Source organism: Coenobita brevimanus, chromosome 84 (genome assembly GCF_032717465.1).
Source record: "Coenobita brevimanus isolate Jiangsu-jjx chromosome 84, ASM3271746v2, whole genome shotgun sequence".
Taxonomy (NCBI): Eukaryota; Metazoa; Arthropoda; class Malacostraca; order Decapoda; family Coenobitidae; genus Coenobita; species Coenobita brevimanus.
Genome location: NC_137037.1, coordinates 28,956,832 through 28,979,105, shown reverse-complemented (window position 1 = coordinate 28,979,105; position 22,274 = coordinate 28,956,832).

Sequence of the window (22,274 nt, the reverse complement as noted above, 5' to 3'; positions counted from 1 at the left end):
TGGAGAATTATTATATAAGTACAAAAATAGGTTGTAAGTTGAAATAGTAGTCATAGCGACTTCACCGTCTGTGTTATTATGCGCTATTATTACGCTAAATATTTATGTAAGGCCTGAAACTATCTCAAAACAGTTCTCAAAAGTGGAAAAGTGTATAATGTTATTAGGAAAGTATTATGTAAGTTGAAAAAACACAATACGAGTTGAAACAACAGTCACAGCGAGTTCACTCACTACGTAAATAAGCACTAACATTACGCTAAATGTTATCGAAAGGCCTTTGAATACGTAAAAACAGTTCAATAAAATGTAAAATGGTATAATGTTATTGGAGATGTATTATGTAGGTAGAAAAAATTATATGTATCATGATTCAGGAATGTTAGTGATTCATCGTGACCAGTCTGGCCGATTTTGCTCGGTTCGCACGATGGTACAATGCTTATTTCAGCTCTATTTTTGTATAAAATCCAATTTACTCTTGTATCACATGTTTTTATGTTTGTAATAAATACATATCTACTTACTTTCATTGGTTTCCCAGACTTATAATACCATAGAAAACGTGAGAGCCTTAGACCACCTACACAGAACACGGTACCAGGTGTAACGAAGGTATACATGTTTAGGCCACTTATGGACCCCGGTGAACACTTTCTTGGTGATTGACCATTGTTTCTGACCAAAAGCGAAAGTTTTAGCAAAAAAAAATTCCGTCCAAAAATGGTCGGGATTGTGGGGTACCAGTGGTGAAAAAGTGGTCGGGACGGAGCGGGTTACAACCTAAAAATGAATAACTGATTTACACAACCTCTTCCCTTCTTGAAACCTCCCTGTTCTTCTCCAACTAATTCCTCTATTATTTCCTTAACTCAGTTAATAAGTAAAGTACGATATACTTTTTTCTATTACACAAAGAAGACAAATGCCCCCCTGATTACCACACACTTCTTTCTCCCCCTTTCGTTTGTACAGGGGAATTATTATAGGCATACCTGACTACCAATCCTCCTGGATTCTACCTTCCTCCTAGGCCAATCTGCACATCTTCCGTATCCATTCTTCTACTATCTCTCCCCCATGCTTCAGCATTTCACCACACACTCCTGGAGCTTTCCCCATTTTGACTTTTCTCATTACTTCCACTACAACCATCCTGCTGTTTTCCAACTCTCTTCTCACCTGCCTGCTTCTCCCAGCCCTTACCCAGCCAGTTATACTTGTATTTCTTTCATTCTCTATGTTCAACAATTCCATTAAGTGTTCTCTCCATCTGCTCACTTTTTCTTCATTCTCCATTAGCAATCTACAATTTTTATATTTCAATTCCCAGTTTACTTCTTTATCACGTTGTCTAACTCTCTTTACCTCTTTCCAGAACATTTTCTTATATTCCCTTCACTTTACACTCAAATTCTTTCTAAATTCCTTGTCCACTGTCTTCTTTCTCTTACTAATCTTTTCACCTCTTTAAATAATATTCTCTCTTCCGCCTCTCAACTTCCTCCATGGGTTTCTCATCCACTCATTATATGCTTTTTTCTTTTGCACCACTCACACGTCTTCATTCCACCATGGAGTTCCTTGCACTCCCTTCTGTCTTCTCTTCACCCTATGCAGCACTTCATATGCTGCACAGATTTCTTCTGTGAATATCGTGCACATAGGCTACTTTCCACGTTCACCATCTGCTCCAGATCATATTTACCCAATTGCTCCTCCACTTCTCTCTTATATTCTTCCTTTTCTCTATCCTCTTGCAACCTTTCTTCACTCCTTGTATGGACTACTTCCTCCTGTCCTTCCCTTCTCCCACTTCTCCATTTTATTTGAACCTTCACTTTCACCACCATCATGTGGTTGTCAGAAAGTCCACTCTCCCAATCTCTGTATGCTCTTGCATCCATTACACACCTTCCTATTCTATCATCCACACACACGTGATCAATCATTGCCTTTCAGTCTTTCAGTTGTATTCATCATGTTAGGAATCCGTATTATAATTACAAATCATAATAGATAGAGAGATAAATAGATGGATGGACGGAGCTCCAGGCAAGCCTGGGAAAGGGAAATGATCTTGTAAGTTAACTGAGGAAATGTTGACAATACACAGGAAGTAGCAAGTCAGGGGATGATATAGGTAGTGTGTCAGCGAGATAGCATAGGAACAAAGCCTGGTGACCATACACACACATACACACATACTCACACACAGGTTTCTAGAACTTTCCAACCACAGTGTAACACACGTGACACGACCCCTGCTTCACCAGAATTTAGGAAGCAGAGCTCAGAAGGAGGCTGGCATTAGAACCGACAGGTAATGGAGAGAGTGAACAAGAAGAGGGGCCCAACTAGACTTACTTATTATATTGTCTCTGAAGACATACCCTGCTCAACTTAGATTTTCTCTGAAGATAATAAATTAAGATCAACTCACTGTATTCATCTTTAATTCCTACTACAAGAATTGAGAGTGACATTTTGGTGGCCAGCGAATCTACGGACATCATCTCCAAATCAAAAGTGAATTTCTACGAAAGCAGATGAGACTCTACAAGATTAGCATCAGTTCTACAGTGAATTCCTACAAAATACAGCTTACAATGCAAAGAGCCTACAAGTCTACAAAACAACTCTATAATCTTCACGTAACTTCAAGCAGCAGCAAGAACAATAAAAAACAAAGCAAGTAAAGAAAAAGAAAGACCAAAGCAACAAGCACACAAAACCCCAACACTCTCTCCCACCTACCTCCATCACTGACGCAGAGGTCAAGACACACAGCAAAACATCAGAGCCACATTTATAACACGTCTTACTCACTTTTCTTCACCCAGGTTACGCATTGCTACTCAGTTAACTCACCATAGTTACCAGTGTGGGAAGCCGATGTCACCATGTGCTGAGATGACATCACAACGCGAGTTTGCTGACATAGGGCCACGCCAAGCAACGTGTGACTGACACCAGGCACTTCTCACCCACTACTCATTACTCATGATTCACATAGCTCCTACTCATACTCATTTATTTCCACAGTATTGAGTTGGAAATTCGACGTTCTATGCTGAGGTTTGCCTGTGACAACTGTTAACCACAACAAGCACCAGGCCATAGAATTTCCTGAGTAATATCGTCCATCAACACAGCACTAGAATTATCAAGAGATCTTCAATCAACCCAGCATTTTTCTTCCGAGATCGACAGTTGCATTGACACGCCTCTACGATCTGTATCAAGTGGGTGAAATTATATTTACTCATTTCTTCTCAGTGCTAAAATTAGGTATATTCAACTCCTTTACTTATTTCTATATATACACTTATACACTCAATATCTAATATTACAACTCATTTATTCATCTATTTAGTTGGGACATAAATAAAAACAGGCGCATTCCATAACACCATATCTTAATGACAGGGATTTTTTCGCCACCACCCACGTTAATACCAGATGAAAATCAATTAGCTCCAACAACAGATTCACAATTAGGAGAGCACCAAGGCAACACACTCATTGTACAAAACTCAACGCAAAATAAAGATCAAGAAACAAATGCATCAGTTCCAGATGATGAGTGGGATACCCCCTCTGACGTAGCAAGTGAGGACTTTGTCGCTGACTTGCACACGTATGCCTATACACTTAACAGGGTTCACCGTTCCGGCCGAATATATTCCACCATTCCCTTACACAACGATAAACAAGTCCAAGTTAAATTAACAGAGCATACAGTGAAAATTAATAACGAAACAAATACCACAAATCAAACATCCCCACCTCATGTTTATGTTTACCATGAAGATAAAACTGCCCCAAAATTCTCTGGCACAGAAAAAGATCGTATTGACGTCATTTCACTGGTCAGTCAGTGCGAACAAATGTTCAAGCACCACATACTCGATGAACAAGAGAAAATTGCCATTTTTTCATCTTGCATAAGCCAGGAAAGATGTCCAGCAAGCAATTTATTGTGATCAGACAAGTTCCTCAAGGCTAGGACATATGATGAATTTAAAACTGAATTTTTGAAGAAATTTTCTGGAGGTATGAACTTCTTGCCAGGTATAATTCCAAAATTACATAAGATTGTAGATCTTGTAAGGGAGCACACTACAAACCATGTGCTCAGTGAAATAACTGCTGATGTCTCCACAATCAAAAGTACATTGTTAGTTACTTTGGAAAACTCAAATTGGATAACAGATGATGGAAAGATGTCCCCAGACCTCGTCGTGAACATCATTGGTTATGTAGCTGCCTTGTGTAAATCACCTGATAGGACCCTTAAGATCGCCAAGACGATCGCGTACACCCCAGGCATGCTAGATTTAATGAACGAGGTAGAGATACAGTGCTGTAAAGCAGGTATGGTCGACACACCCGCACATTCTAGTAGAATGAGAGTACCTGAGACAGTATCAGCTGTGAAAACATCTATGCTGACCCCAAACAGAGAACAAAATCGATCGCGACCCGAAAGCAGGCAGAGCAAAGAACTAAACGTGATGAGGGTTCGATCACAAACACCAGGCTACAGGCAGTTTCATAAGTTTTCGCGCAGCCCGAGCAGGTCTCAGGCCATAAACAACGCTACATATGGGAAGTCACCTCGTAGGTCATGGTCAAGAAATAGGTCCATTCTATGTCATTATTGTGCAAAACCAGGACACACAAGGTATGAATGCTTTATCAAAACAAAAGAGGATAGACAAAAGACACAAGGATTTGGTCCTTACTGTAGGCATCATAGATACCAAGGGCACTGGACCAGTGACTGCAAAACAGTAGAAAAAATTGTGTCTATGTTCAAATCGGGGGAAGACCAAGTCATGACAAAAAACGAACAAACGTAAAGAAAAGCAAGTCTACAATTCACATAGGAGGCATGTTGGGAAATGAGTGTATCTTGATACCAGCTGTATGTGAGGATCAAAACGTTTCCTTATTTTTAGACACAGGCTCTCCAGTGAACTTAATAACACAAGAAGAAATAAATAGAATTCTTAAAAATAAGAAGAAAGTAACTTTTCTGGAAGAAGCTGATTTAGATTTATATACGGTAGATGGAAAAAAAAATTACAGTGAAAGGTATGATAAGGTTAAATATCAGTTTCACAGAGACTACAAGACCATTCTCTGCATTTTTCTATATCGTTGAAAACTTAGCAATTAAAGCTCATATGTTACTGGGCTTAAGATCCATGAGAGCAGAGAACATAACTATACTCCCACAAATGAATGGAATAGACTTTGATAATGAATTCAAAGAGGAAATACCATCAGAGCCCTCACCGATTAGTAAAAGAGAACCAAAAAGAATTGGTAATATTAAAGGCTTAAACAAACATACACAAACAGATGAGTGTATAGATCCGCTCCCACCACCAGCCCCAGCCTCCAGAATTAGTGACCCAGGTAACAGTACTGATTTATCAGTTTTTCCAGCCCATCTCACCAATGATTTAGTTATACCACCTAATTCCTACATGAAAGTTACCATGAAGAGCAAATTATGGAGTAGTACTGTTCTTGTCTTAGAAGAATTACGTAAAGTAAAGGGATTGTCAGTAGAAAACGCATTATGTCATACGAACGACGAAGGGCAAACTCAGATATTCATAATTAATCACATGAATGGGGAAGTTCAGTTGAAAAAGGGGACTTGCATAGTTAATATTGAAAAATGTCCCACCCCTGTGAAGGAAATAGTTATAGCTGGAGTGACAAGTGAGATAAAATCTACGGATAGAGAAAGCATAAAAGAGAATTTAATTCACTCAGGTGAATTTGATGAAAATGATTTGTTAACCCTGCTGGAAACACACAGGGACACCGTAGCATTACCCGGAGAACAATTGGGGTGTACTAACCTGATTAATCACAAGATTAATGTGCACCCAGAAACACCACCAATTTTTGTAACAGCCTACCGCATCCCACACTCCCAACGTACACTTGCAAATCAGTATGTTGATGAAATGTAAAAACTTGGAATTATTGAGCCTTCAGTCTCCCCGTGGAATGCCCCACTATTCTTCGTGCCCAAACGAAATGGAGAAATGCGTGCGGTAGTAGATTACCGTAAACTAAACAATCACACAATCCCAGACCGATTTCCCATGCCATTGCTAAGCAACGTTCTACAGAATATTGGACCTGAGAATAACATATTCTCAACCATCGGTCTACTAAATGGCTCTTATCAGATACCGGTTTCAGAGGAGTCACGTAAATACACTGCCTTTTCCACAAACAGAGGCCACTACCAATATACAAGGATGCCGATGGGACTGAGGACAGCCCCAGGGACATTCCAGCATCTCATGAATTACGTATTGTCCGGAATTTTAGGACAAGGAATATTTGTTTATCTTGACGATATTATAATCGCAACGAAGAATATTACGGATCACCTCAAGAAATTAGACTTACTCTTACAAAAGCTTAGTGATGCTGGTTTAAAAATCAAGCTTTCTAAATGCAAACTTTGCTATAAGGAAATAAATTTCTTAGGCCACAAATTAAGTTCTAATGGTATTCACACCACTGATGACAAAATACAGGCAGTGAGAGATTTTCCTGAACCCACTATGACTGACGAAGTTAGACAATTTTTAGGTCTAGCTGGATATTATAGGTCATTCGTACCACAATTCTCTCATATAGCCTTTCCTCTATTCCAACTACTCAAAAAAGATGCTTTATTCCAATGGGAAGAAGAACAAAAAAGGGCATTTAACAATCTACAAATTCAACTAACAAATGCACCTTGTTTAGCATATCCGGATTACCCAAAATCATTTCTTATTTGTACAGACGCATCAATTAAAGGATTAGGGGCTGTACTGATGCAGGAAGATAAAAGAGGAAAGAATCAACCAATTGCATTTGCCAGCAGACAAACAAAAGGTGCAGAGGAAAATTATTGCACTACAGACTTAGAGGCACTTGCAGTGGTTTTTGCATGACAAAAGTTTCGAGATTTGGTATATGGTTACGAAATCCACTTATTCACCAGTCATAAAGTACTAGTGGGTATGTTTAAAGAAAAACTCCTTTCTGGAAGGAGAGCAAGATGGAAATGTACAGTTGAAAACTACAATGTACAAATTCATTATATACAAGGTAAAATGAACATAGTAGCTGACGCATTATCTAGGAACCCGAACACAATTCAGGTCGCGGCATTAGCTCTCAAAGGAAATATCCCAAACCACGAGGATATCGCAAAAGCACAAAGACTTGACCCAATATGGTCTAAAGTTATATACAAGTTAGAAAGTGGAGATGACATACAATTACCCAAACTGCATGTACCACTCGAACAATTCACAATGGTCAATAATACATTATACAAGATTAACTCTAAACAACCAAAACACCAAAGAAATACTAACCAGTTGGTAGTACCTAATGACAAGATACCCCAAGTAATGCGAATGATACACGATAGCCCACATGCAGGACATCCTGGAAAGGATAAGACATTCAAACAAGCCCAGCTGTTATATTACTGGCCTTCATTACGAAAAGATATAAACAATCATATAGACAGATGCGAATCGTGCAAAACACAAAGGATACCCAATCACACCTGCACCGATGGGTAATTACCCTGTACCACATCAACCATGGGACGTTGTCGCTGTTGATTTACTCAAGCTGCCATTATCATACAATAATAACCTATACCTATTCGTAGCAATGGATCATTTTTCCCGTTATGTCATTTTAGCTCCAATTAAAGATAAGACAGCAGAGACAGTAGCAAAGGCAATAACAGATAATGTAATATGTCGCTTTACTACCCCAAAGGTATTAATAAGTGATAATGGAGAAGAATTTAATTCTGAGATCTTACAAGAAATATGTAAACAATACAACATCAACTACCCTGACGTATGGAAGCGAGGCGTGGACCTTGCAAGAGGGGAACAAGTCAAGAGTGAGAGCAGTGGAAATGAGTTACTTGAGAGGAGCATGTGGAGTGACGTGGAGGGACAGGTTGACGAATGAAGAAGTGAAGGAACGTTGTGGGGTAGATGTGGATGTGGTTGAAAAGATTAGGAGAAATACACTGAGGTGGTTTGGACATGTGGAGAGAATGGAGAATGAAAGACTGACTAAGAGGGTGTATGTAGGTGAGGTGGAGGGAGGGAGAGGGAGGGGTAGACCGAGGATGAGGTGGAGGGATGGAGTTGAGAGGTATATGAGGGAGGGGGGGGTGAGTTGGGGGGAGGGGAGTCAAATGGTGGGTGACAGAGTGACTTGGAGGCGTTTTGTCCGCGGCCACCCTTTGCGGGATTAGGGCGTCGGGCTATAGATAGATAGATAGACAACATCAAAAAAGTTAACGTTTTAGCCTATCACCCAGCATCGAATGGTTTAATAGAGAGACAAAACAAAAAAGTATTAGATGTGCTACGACACATTCTCAGTGAAAATTATGCAAGCTGGGATGATTGGATTCCCAGAGTAGAAGCCTCAGTTAATGGATCTATAAATAAATCCATAGGTGACACACCACATTTCATTATATATGGGACAGATAAAAAACTACCATATGAGCTCCTAGAAGGTGACAGTCTGCCCATATACAATTACGATGATTACTCTAAACTCCCTTTACGTGAATTCCAGGACATACTCAAAATAGTCAAAAAACACTTAACGATGTCCAAGGAAGAAATGATGGAGGTATTTAACAAGAAGGCAAGAGATTCACCTATCAGCTTAGGAGACATTGTTTATGGTATCATTCATACGGGAGACAATAAATTATCCCCAAAATTTGAGGGCCCATACAGAGTAATTAACATAAAAGGAAACAAAGTTTTAATTAAGTCACTGGCGAAGAAAAACAAGTTCATATTGACCATTTAAAACGAGTTTCAAGGGAACTATCCAGTAATTATTTAGCATCGGATACAACCGAACAGGCGAACATACCTCAAGAAATCAAGCAAGAAAACAACAATGATTACAAAAAGAAATTAAGGTCATATACCAAACAATCAAACAAAGGTGCAACTGTTCCAATAAAATCTACAGTACATCATTTACGAGAATTAAATATCGATTTAAACTCCTTCTATAAATGAAATAACAATCAACCGTAGCGCACATCATCACTGTCATCGACCACAGATTTTTTTCCCGGTAGGTAGCGATGAAGGGACATATGCTATGAATTCTCCTCTACATAGCAAGAGGATATGCGCACTTAGACCCCCAACACATAGTACGACAAGGATGCCTCATAGCTCCAACGGCCACGACTTCAATCGTAAAAGACGACATGAGTACTGAAATAAGTCTGGATTACTTGTATGAATTACCTTCTTATCTAGAAAATCTCGCGAAACCTATGCGAACCCTGGACTTCATGATAGGAAGCTATGTTTCACAAGAACATAACACAAAGGAAGTGAATGAAATAGTGAAGTTAGCGAAATGGAAAATAGAACAGTCAAAGTCAACTATGCTCATCATGATCCAAGATCTCCCATCTCATGGAACGGAGGTATCGAGCGACAGGAACAACATCACACATACTCGCCAAAAGCGCGGTTTGTTCGACCTGGGTGGTGCAGTTCTTGGGAACATCTTTGGATTGGCTACAGAGGATGACCTTAAAGAAATAAACAACAAATTTAATAAATTAGCTCAGGTACTAACATACCAAGATAAATTCATCACAGGACATAACTCAGCAATGAAGACAATTGTGAAAAATCTGAAAAAGGCAGAAAACATAGCTCTCGAAAGTGTAAATAAAATAAATGATATGGAAGGTAACATAACACTTTTCCAACACTTCTCCATCATCACAGAACATACTGACACGATTCTACTACAATTAGACAACACTAGAGTTCGTTACAGGGCACTTATGCAAGGAATTTCGAATGCTGGTGATGGCAAGATCACAATTGACTTACTCCCAGTTCATGAGCTACGTCAGATAATTAGTCAAGGTATACATAAACATAAATTGAAGCCTTTGTTCCGAAGTAGGGAATTCATGCAATATTATCCATATTTAGAAGCAACACTAACACCAACATCAGTAGTAGTTCATGTACCATTCATAATTGAAGACCTGTTCACAGTATACCAAATACACCCCTTCCCCTCTAAAAATAACAACACTTTGGTCATCAACATCAACACAGACACCGAACTCATCATGGTCTCCAAGAGACGGAACACTGTCACTTTCGCAAGTGAATCAACGATTGAACGAAAGTGCCGCACATCCTTACATGCTGTTCATTTTTGTCCTGTGTACATTTTCACGTTTCAGCCTACTGATACAGTCCCTTGGGAAATGACTATCATCAGAAATAACGATATTCATAATCACTGCAACTTCACTTTTGCTCCAGATAAGCTTGTACACCATCAACGCATCGGACACTCACAGTTCTTTTATTGCACTCATAACACATCAGTTTACATAGTCTGTCCAGATATACCACCATCTCATACTTCAGCCTCAGGATTATACATAGCACCAGACTACTGTGCGGTATTTACACCATCCATGTCCACTTTATCCACCATCAATCACTACGCCATCCTCAATCATACACACAAACATTTCCACCCACTGCCTGATATGGACTTAAACATGAGCACAAATATTAAGTTGACTTCACCTAAGTTTGAAACTATGCAACTGATCAATGAAACAATGAAGCCATGGGAAAATTTGAGTTTGAGTATGTTCAACCCATATTATGTGTATAGCCCAGCACCCACTGTCTTTATAATCTTCTGCATTGTATTTGCAGTACTGCTGTTCGCAATGCACAGAATGCATGCAAGAATTGCAAATTTGGAGTCAGTATTTAGTGGGGGGAGAGTTAACATCCAAGTTAACCCCCCTGATTGAAGTGTACATATTTTGTATATAGTATTAATTATATACAGTATATATATATTATAAATAAATAAATATATATATATATATATATATATATATATATATACAAAGAAGAATGACCCATGATATAGAAGTATGACATACCAGTACCATTATCTTTAAATGAAATATTAATAACTTTTACCATAATCTTAATTTTAAACTATTTTTTTTCTTGCATGTATGCATTTCACTACACTAACCCATGTACATACTGTATTAAAGTTAAATAGTTTACCTTTAGTGCATTTATTCAAATATGAATACAACTTGTTTAATATGTAATATTACTGAATCATTGCAATTTACTATGAATATTATATGTATACAATATTATAATCAATATTATGTACTAATAGATTAGCATATGTCAATAATGATTGCTGTCGGAGGACCTTCAGCAGTGTGGCCCAGCAATGTTAGGAATGCGTATTATAATTCCAAATCATAATAGATAGATAGATGAATAGATGGATGGACGGAGCTCCAGGCAAGCCTGGGAAAGGGAAATGATCTTGCAAGTTAACTGAGGAAATGTTGACAATACACAAGAAGTAGCAAGTCAGGGGATGATATAGGTAGTGTGTCAGCGAGATAGCATAGGAACAAAGCCTAGTGACCATACACACACATACACACAGGTTTCTAGAACTTTCCAACCACAGTGCAACACACGTGACACGACCCTTGCTTCACCAGAATTTAGGAAGCAGAGCTCAGAAGGAGGCTAGCATTAGAACCGACAGGTAATGGAGAGAGTGAACAAGAAGAGGGGCCCAACTAGACTTACTTATTATATTGTCTCTGTAAGACATTCCCTGCTCAACTTAGATTTTCTCTGAAGATAATAAATTAAGATCAACTCACTGTATTCATCTTTAATTCCTACTACAAGAATTAAGAGTGACAATCTTTCGGATCACTCACCACGTATACCTGTGGATCATTTTGTGTGTAAAGAATGTATTAGCTATCACCAACCCCCTCCCTGCACAAATGTCCATTAGAGGACGGCCATGCTCATCGACTTCTGCAGGCACACCCCATTCTTCAACTAGTCCATCTGCCTTCACATTCCCTCCTTTCCCATAACCCCGCTGAGAGGGGTCACCTTGAAGTGGTGGTGGGGCATTCAGAGTGGCTGGCAGTGCCACCAACTCGAAAAGCATGCCTACCTTTGTAGGTTTCAGTATTTGTCAGCCTCTTGGCCCAAGCACCCCCTACATCACTGGTGGAGGAGGCCTGCTGGTGATGTTAGTCCCTGCCACATTTGCCACATAGGTTGGGACTGTTGCCTCTCGATGTGTTTGCCATGTGTGGCATCCCATAATGCTGGGAGATGGGAGTCCTGGGGGTTGAGTGATGGTACATGGTGCACACTGCAGCTAGTGATGCACCTCTTTGGTCAGTTATTCTTGCTAGATGGGCAGCCAGGTTGGGCCCAATTAGGCCATTCGGCTGGTCATTTGTTGGCTAGGGTCAAGTGGGCACTTGGGGACCTGGTGGCTCCTATCGTCCTGGAGTCACTTTTGCCAAGGTCCCCCGGTGGTTAACCGTGTATACTCTCCTGCTACCACTAGGGTCGACAGTGGTGTAATCCCTGGCATAAGACCTCCCCTTGTTGGGCTCCATGGTGGGTGGAGGAGTGGGGGGAATGGAGTTTATGTAGTATATAAGTGGCCTTGTTACAAAAAATACTGTTGACGACGCCTCATCTGTCCCTGGCAATGCTTCAGAGTCATCCTCACTCATTGCCACTCTAGAGCCTTTCCAGGCCCCAAGGGACTATCCTCCTCTGACCCAGCATTCAACTGGGAATGAGATAAAATCACGTCGGGTTGGTTTGGCTCCGGGGTTTGGCCCAGAAGATAATGTGCAGGAGACCTTTGCTAAGTATCTAGTGCTGAAATCCTCTGCAGGTGGTTCAGTGCTGGATGCAGACATTTTCGAATTGCACCAAGCCATTGTTTCTGTTTGTGGCCGTGAACCTGTGATCTCGACCCAGGGGGGATGGTAGCCTATGTATTGAAGTGTCCTCCCCAGCAGAAAGCTCCTGTCTCCAGACACTGACCTCTGTATCTTGTAACAGTATGTCTGGTGTACCTCATGTCACTTTCAGCCAGAGTAAGGGAGCCTTCTACTCTCAGGACCTCCTTCGATACCCAGAGGCCCAATTATTGGAGGAACTTCGGTCCTCTGCCATTGTACGTGTTGACTGGGTACAGAAGAAAATTGATGGTGTTCTGACCCCAGCTCCAATGCTGTTCCTGACCTTTGACAGATTAATGTTGCCTGCTTCTGTGAAACTTGCTTGTCTCTCTCTTCCTGTGAAGCCCTATGTTCTGAATCCAAAGAGACGTTTCCACTGTCAGAGGTATGGGCATGTTAGCCACTCTTGTCACTGTGCATGGGCTGGCCTTCCTGGTGTCTGAGTCTCCTGTGGTGGACCAAGCCATACCAACAACTGTACAGGACCCTTTAAATGCTATCACTGTGGAGGTCCTCATGCTGTCTCTTCTAAAAACTGTCCAAGAAACTGCCATGAAAAGGAGATTTTATCGATTCATACACGTGAGAGGGTTTCGTTTCCAGAAGCAAAAACAAAGGCCCAGACATGCTTCTTTCATCCCATGATTACTTATGCTTCTGTCCTTCTGGAACGCCAGTGGGTTGCCCTGTATCTCAGAGGCAGCCTCGACCCATTCCAGCACCCAATCCCTCAACTCGTGAGATGCAGAATGCTGTCCCCATGGTTAGTATTGTTTGTGAGAATGATGTTTGCCTGACTGCTACCCTGACTCTTTCCATCCCCACTTCGGTAGCTGACGGCTTGCACACTTCTGTGGTGGTGGCAGATGTCCATGTTGAGCGGACTCCTTCTCCCATCTTACTCAGCATGCCCGAGACTCCATCTGTACCTGACAAATGTCACTGTTGTTCGTTGGAGTCCTCTGAGCATGAAGACTGGCCACTAAGATCTCTGATGTTGACCTTTCTGTCGACACCTCTCCTGTTCCCTCTGCCCAGCAGGCTGAGGGATCTAGCTAAGTGACAGCTGAAGCTGATGGTTCAGCTCTGGTCCGGTCCCCACCTGGGGATGTTGTTGGACAGCTCGTTGGTGTTTCAGACCTGATGCATGGGAAGGCCTCCTCAAATGATTAGAGTCCTGTGGACTCTACTTCCACGTCTGGGGCTTCTGGTGGGGGCACTAGCCATCCCACACCTCCAAAGGTGGCCCCTAAGCCACCTTCCAAACAAACTGGTATGCCCACTCCAAGAAAGAGTGTTGTATAACTTACTTCCTCATCCTCACGTTTGCCTTCAGATGTTAGACAGAGGGTACAGGTTTGTGGTGCTGAGCAGGCTCCTCCGAAGGGCTTTCATATGCATCAGTCCAAACTTCTTTGCATGTCAGGTGTACAGTCCTGCACTTAATCACCATCCCTGCACAATGGGTTCTGTCATCCAGTGGAATTGTCAGGGTTTACGTGCTAACTACGAGGAACTGTGCCATCTTGTTTCTCAATTTACTCCTCTGTGCATGTGCATCCAGGAGACCATGGTAGGTGATGTTCCTTTCGGTCATTCTGGCTACTATGCATTTTATTCTGATCCTGTGCCGGGCCAAGGTTGTCATGGAGATGCTGCTATATTCCTTTGCCAGGATATCACATACAGTCATCTGGACATCTCCACTCCCTTGCAGGCTGTTGCTGTCTGGATGTTTCTATGTTGGCAGTGTAGAGTTAGCAGTCATTATCTTCCTCTTAGTGCTACTGTTGAAAGGGAGGATCTGGAATGCCTTATTCATGGCCTTCCTTTTCCCCTATTCTGTTACTAGGAGATATGAATGGTCACCATCCACTGAGGAGAATAGTTAGGCCAATCCTTGGGATGTCATGGTGGCCCCTTTAGTAGAGCACGAGGAGTTGGGTATTTTAAACTCCGATAAAATGACACATTTCCGTAGCCAGACTGGAACATTTACTGTACTTGATTTGTTCTTATGCTCAGCAGATGCAGTTTTAGATTTTACCTGGGATGTGTTACCAGACATTTATGGCAGCGACAATTTTCCGTTACTCTTCAGTGGAAGTCCAGGTGGACCTCAGCAAAGTCTTCCTCACTGGTTTCTAGATAAGATTGACTGGCCACGTTTAAGGGAATTCAGTTCCACTTCCCTTTCTGTCAATGAGTTTGGCTGTATTACTGAATCAGTGTTATATTTCGATGACTTGTTGCACTCAGCAACCCTTTTATCTATTCCAAGAACGAGGGGTCAATTTCCTAAATGTACAGTTCCTTGGTGGAACTCTGGTTGCAGTTCCACAGTGAGAGCCAAACAAGTCGCCTTCTCTCGACTTCATCTCTGTGGGGATTCTCAGTGTTTGGTGACATATCAGAGGACATAAGCTCATATAAGACAGGTTTTATAGGAGGCCAGGCATTCATCTTGGAGGGATTATGTTTCCTCCATCAAATCAAGGACTTTTATCACCCAGGTGTGGAACCGGATAAGGAAAATAGCAGGATAATTTACTATTCCCTCCCCTCCTGTTTTATATGGAGCCGGTGGAACTGTGGCTGATCCCTTTGCTGTTGCAGAGTTGCTTGTCGATCATTTTGCCAGTGTGTCACAGAAGGATGCAGATATGCCTTCGGCTTGCCACCATTGGCGCCTAGAGTCTCGTGGTCTCAGTTTTGCCTCTTCTGGGGGAGAGTCTTACAATGTTCCATTTTCATTTTCTGAACTCCAGGTGGCTCTGTCGCAGTGTCATGATTCCTCTCCTGGTTGTGGTGATATTTCTTATGCCTTTTTATGTCACCTGTCTAATGAGTCCCTTTTGTTTTTGCTTTCATTATTTAATAAGATCTGGTGTTCTGGGGAGTTTCTGGCCTGTTGGGATGTTGCTGTGGTTATCCCCATTCCCAAATCAGGTAAGGACTACCTACAGGCGATGAATTATTGGCCTATTTCTTTGATTTCTTGTTTATGTAAAGTTCTGGAAAAGATGATCAATGTTAGGCTTGTGTGGTTTATGGAGAGAAGTGACTTCTTATCGCCTGCCCAGTATGGTTTTCAAAAATTGCGATCTACCTCTGAAGCACTACTGTCCTTGGAATCTTCTATCTGTGAGGATTTCTCCACTAACCAACACTAGGTCACAGTCTTTTTCAATCTCGAGAAGGCATATGACACTGCCTGGCGTCATGGCATTTTACTTTCTCTTCATAAATTTGGTCTTCATGGGCTCTTGCATATTTTCATTCAGCAGTTTTTCCCTCATCGTTTTTTAACCCACCATCTCCCGTTGACGTATATATATATGTCCACACGTTTTGTCATTGTGACTCTCGTTGATGTATATAAACACGCAGCATCTGCAAGATCCCTAATTTGCAAAATGTTCAAATTTTGCGCATGATTTTTGGTACGTATACACGGGACACCTTCCTCGATGCCGAGAAGAGACAATGCCTTACCCCACATGACCTCCCCCTTCCGCACACCATTGTCTCGGCAATTCACCTGTTACCAGTGACCTGGCCGGTAAAGACATGTCATGTACGAAATTCAGGACCAGAGTGATTACCCAATTGATGACAGTGAGGAGGACAAAGTTTATGTAGCATTAGAGGAAGAAACAGTCAGAAATGATGATCAGGTAATGTTGCCAAAAAAGGTCAGGTATGTTGATGTGTTTGGTGAGTGAAACAATGCTTGTATTGCCTATATTACTGTGTGAAAACCAATATACTCTCGTACTACAGGTATATATAAATTCGTACCAAATAAATAAATAATTACCATTTATGAGTGGTGTGGAATAGTTTCCCTCCCATAGAACTCGTTTTCTTTGGAGCCAACCTGATAGAAAAGCCAGTAAGGTAAGGGGTACTGCTACCTGTATTGAGTATTTTACACCTCAGGTGAGCGATTTCTCTATGAATTTTCGACATTTCTCACCAATAGCGGAGATTTGAGCCAAAATTTTTTTTTCTCCAAAATTGGTTGGGATTGGGGGAAGTCAGTAGTGGATAATTGGTCGGGATGAGGCAGGTTAAGCGTCTGAGTGGGAAGAGTGCTTTCTAATGCCCATGCACTAGGAGATGGAGTACCGCAAGGGAGTATCCTCAGTGTTACCCTCTTTGCTGTGGCCATAAACAGTGTAATCAGTGCACTTCCTGATGGTGGACAAGGCTCACTATATATCGATGACCTCTCCATTTCCTTTGTCGCATGTAGAATGTCTCTGATAGAGAGGAAGTTGCAGCTGGCTCGTAATAGAATTTCTGACTCGGCAGAGTCTTGTGGCTTCCAGTTTTCTTTAACAAAGACAGTTGCCATGCATTATTGTCATCTTAAGGGGGTTCACCCAGACCCTGAATTGTATCTCTATAGTCGGAGAATATCCTGTGTGGAAGAAACGCAGTTTCTGGGTCTTCTGTTTGATAGACAACTAAGCTGGGTTCCTCATATTCGTTCTGTTAAGGCAGCTTATCTTAAAGTTTTGAGTCTTTTGAGGGTTGTGGCTCATACCTCTTGGGGTGCTGACCGCCAGTCCCTCCCTCTCTTGCATAGGTTTCTTATTCTTCCTAAACTTGAATATGGGTGTGAAATCTACTCCCCTGCAACAGATGCCCATCCCCAGTTGTTTAAATTCTGTGCATCATGCTGGTGTATGTCTGGCAACGAGGGCATTCAGGTCATCCCCGATATCAAGTTTGTTGGTAGATGCTGGTGTGCTCCCCATGAATTTGCAACGTCAGTCGTTGATGATTTGTTGATATCATCTTCACCGCATTCCGCCCTCAATTTCTTGTTCCATCATCTCCCAAGATTCCCGATCTTCTGTTTATGACATCCGTCCTACTTTCCCAAAGCCCTGTGGTTACAGGGTTCGGTCTGTTATGTTGGCCCTTTCTGTTCCGAGACTGGCAGTGTGTCCACATCGGATCTCAAGGGTGGGTATTTGGCTACTCCCTCATAAGACATTTTCAGTAAAAAGGGCTGACTTCCCCCTCAGGTGTCTCTCTCTTTTTAGAACATGCCTCCACTCATGAGGGTTCTGTCCCCGTCTATACCCTTGCTTTATGAAGGGGTGGTAGCCTTCCTGGTATTACTTCATGTATACAGAGGAACTGACTGTGATTTTATATGCTCTGAAAATCATTTTTACTCTCCCCCAATCTGTTTTTGTGATTTTTAGTGACTCCTGTAGTGCTCTTTCTGCACTGGAGTTTTTTTACTGCATCCCATCCATTGGTTTCATCAATTTTTGAGTGGCTGCTTCTTCTTGGCCGTTGTGGCCATCATGTGGACTTCTGCTGGGTTCCCTCACATGTTGGTGTGGTGGGCAACAAGAGGTCAGATACATTAGCTAAAGCTGCGTCTTCTCAACAGCTCCCATCCGACTACCCGCTTAGTGCCTCTGATGTAACACCTAACTTGCGGTACGCAATTCGTATGTTGGCAGAGACACTGGGATGGTGTTGCTCATAATAAACTAAAAGAAATGTTTCAGAGAATCGTTGTGCCAAGGGTTCTCCCCTCCATGCCCTGGCGATTGGAGGTGGCTCTTACTAGGCTTTGCATTGGGCACTCTTGGCTTACACATAGGTTCCTGATGAGTGGTGAGACACATGCTTGGTGGAGCCTCTAGCAATATTACAGATGTTTTTGGTTTTCTTCAGGAGGCCGACCTCTTTCCACTTTTATAAGTGGTTGATGTTTTATAAACTATTCCTTTCTTATTTTCAGTGTTTTATTTCTGCTAGCGTATATTAACTCTGTTTTGAATATGCACATTTTATTTGCTGAGTCATTTACATTGTTGTCTGGTGGCATATGACCCTGGCAGTTGCACCGCCAGATTTTAATTACAGTATATTCAGTTGATCAATCAATCATTTCCCATAATATCTCCGATGAAAAACACCCTCTCATTCTCCATGCGTGCTTCCACATTTGTCCAGATTTCTTCTTTCACTCTACTTGTACGATCTTGCATTGGCTCATAAACACACACACACAATCACCCACTTTTGTAGTCGAACTTTCAGTCTTATCTGCACAATGCTTGATCTGACTAATCCGTACTCTTTTATATTCTCCTTCATCTCTTGCACGCAACAATATAAACTCCCTATTTTGCCCTCACATTCTCACCTACTCCCGCACATAAACCTTATTCATACTCTCCTTTTACAGTCTCACTCCTTCATTTTGTCTTACCCTCAGTTATTCCTCATACATCCTCTTTTGCATCCTGAAGCACCTGGACAATCTATCTCTCTTGCACTCTATGTCATTCAGAGTTTGCATGAACCCATAAATACTGGTACTTACAGTGTATTATGAATAATTTCACAAATAAATGATTTACAGTACTTTTTATATATAACTTATGTTCATGCATGAATAGTATTGTAATGCAGTGTCCTGTAATAGAGACATTTTTCCAACCTAGATGCCACATTGTAAATTATAAGATATAGGGCACCTCCAGACCAACTACTGTATTCTTTTTTACTTTGGAGCGATGGTTGGAGAACGAAGGTGATAATGTCCATGGCACTGGTACTTCTTTCAGTCAGAGTACATAATTTTTATTTTATTTTTGCTGCTATCAGTAGATTTGAGGGGCCATGCAGCCGAAGTGGTTCACAGACCACCGACCAGAAATTGCGTTTTTGTTGGATAACACTATTTCCAACCATACCCTTTCATATGGCCTTTGATGAGAACAAGTTCCTCCACTGGAAGTATGGTTGAAAGTCTTTCAAAAAAAGTAATGTACATCATCCTTATGCTGGCTACTCACCATTCACCCAGGAGCAAAGGAGCGCATCTTGGCAGCGTGTGATTGTATGTGTGTGTGTTGGTTGCAGTCAACGAGAACATAGTCGGGCCATGAGCCTCACTTACTGATTGGCTGGCCATATGGAGCGGTGTGTTTGGTAGGAGTTATTGCCATGCCATTTGTCAGGCCCTACCGCTGTTCTCTGTTCGTAGCACACAAAAAGGAATTCTTGCTCTTTTAAAGCTATCTTGTGCAACTTTAATGGGGTTTCGTGTGTAATTACTGGGGTAACAATGTTCCCTCATGGTGGTGACAGTGACAAGTCTTCCTGTGTCCTCAGGCACTGGTGAAGACAGTGGTTATGTGGTGAAGTCGTTCTATTGCATTAATGGTAAATGGCTTTTTTTGGGGGGGAGGGGCACAGCACATTCATATTTTTTAATGGCACTTATCTTCGTTCTAAACAATGTTGCTCTTTGCTTAACCCTTCGTATGCCATGTGGGGTCAGATTGACCCCAACACATTTTTAAAATGATGCCATTCAACCGCATATTGCTTTAGGGATCTGGCGAACCGTGACTTTGTTTGTCTCTGGCCAATGTATAAGCACACGACATTTGATTGGAAAGGCTCGTACATTTCAGGAGTTAAGAGAGCGCAAACTTTATTGGGGGTCGTCCGGTATCCCGTGTAGCATTCCGTGCAACTTTTTTTTTTTTTAATATTCTTATTATTATTGACCATGTCATTTAATGTTGAGATGTTCTACTGACAGCGAGGGAGAATCGCAAGAGATCCTCCCTTTCTGATAATAACACCTGCTGTGGTTTATCTGATGTTAAAATCATTCAGGGGTTTTCTGATTACAAATGTCAATCCTGTTTATATTTATGTTTACTTGATCTGTAAATCATTCAGGGGTTTTCTTAATATAATTGTTAGTCTTGTTTATGTTATGAACATTGATTCAACCAAATTTTTCGTGTCATTCTATTTTTATAATATTGTTATTTTTTTTTCTATGGTATTATCAATGATAATACAAATATTATATTATGTTAAGAGCCTACTGAATGAATGAGTATGATGTAATCTAAAAATAATGCCACATTATTCATTACATGTGGAAACTTTCAATAATTTTTAAGAAAATCATAAATTTTACTTTCATAAAAACCACAAAGAAACAAAAATAAATCACAGAAGGGACACATTGTGAATTGACTGCACGTGCTGTGTCCTAGGCAACTTAAATACAAAATTTTACATTTATTACCTTGTGCATATTGCAGAAATCCAAAAATTAAGCTGGGGTCTTTCAAGACCCCACATGGAGTTCCATGTTACGTTCATTCACCTGGCGTACAAAGGGTTAAGTAATCAAGTTTTGCCAGAGAATGGATTGAAGTTCAGCAAAATTTAAAAACTGTAAAAATTGAAAAATATCTATTATTCACTATTAATTTTGTATATTTGGCCAAAATCTCATAAGAATCACAATCTCAAAATCCTTTCTTAGAAAATAAAAATGAACATTCTACCATTAAAATTTAAAAGGTTAAGGTTGCTGGAATATTGCAGAACTTTGAACCCGTTTTCTGGCATTTTATGATTTGGTGCGAGAACACTTACGTCATGCAACCCCCCCCCCCCCATTTAGTCAGATTTGTTGAGCACCGTCATAGTGCATGAGGTTGTTCGAGGCTTTACAGTATGTAGCACCCCTCAAAAAAAATCGTCTAGAGATAGTGGGACTAAAGCAGAGAAAAGACATCATAGGGTTGAAAAAGTTAATTTACTATGAAGACGACTTGTGTATTGCCTCTCCTTTCTTCTACAAGTTAAGTGAAGTTATGACCGAGTATTATTTTTAGTCTACTGTAGATAATTTGTTGGGAAAAGCACACTTGAATCTTGAATCTGTTTTTTTTTTTTTTTAATCAGGCTAAGAATGCAAGGTTATACGATGGGCAAAATAATTAAAAGTTATACTACCCAAATCTAACTTAAGATTAATTCAACTACACCGTGCAAAGTCGTAAAGTATATGAGCAAAACGCAAATGGATAGGGACTTTGATGCGTGGTTGTGGGGAGGATGGGCGTGGGTTGCCTGCTCTTCTCTAGCTGTAGCACACCCCCACTGCCAATAGCTCTTTGTTCGCCACTTGGGCATTTTGAAGTCAGGTTAGCTAGTACTCATACTATACCCTTCCCTGTTTAGAGGTACAATAGGTGATTGTATTTATTCCTAAGAAAACCATTGCATACTTACCTCTGAAATGCTCCCTCCATTGATCGCTCTGTGGTGTGAATAAATGCAGATGTGACCTCCCAAGATTGGTTTGAGGGGGTAATCTCAGCCTTAGTTGATTTCCCGGGGTGACATATCCCTTATTCATTTCCTCCTTATTTTCATTTCTCCCGTGAAGGGAAGGTGGTTACAATGATGGACGTCCCACCAGCCTTTCCCTCCTTCAGTTGGGGGGGGAGAGGGAGGTGGTCCTGAAGAAGGTAGGAATCTTGAACGG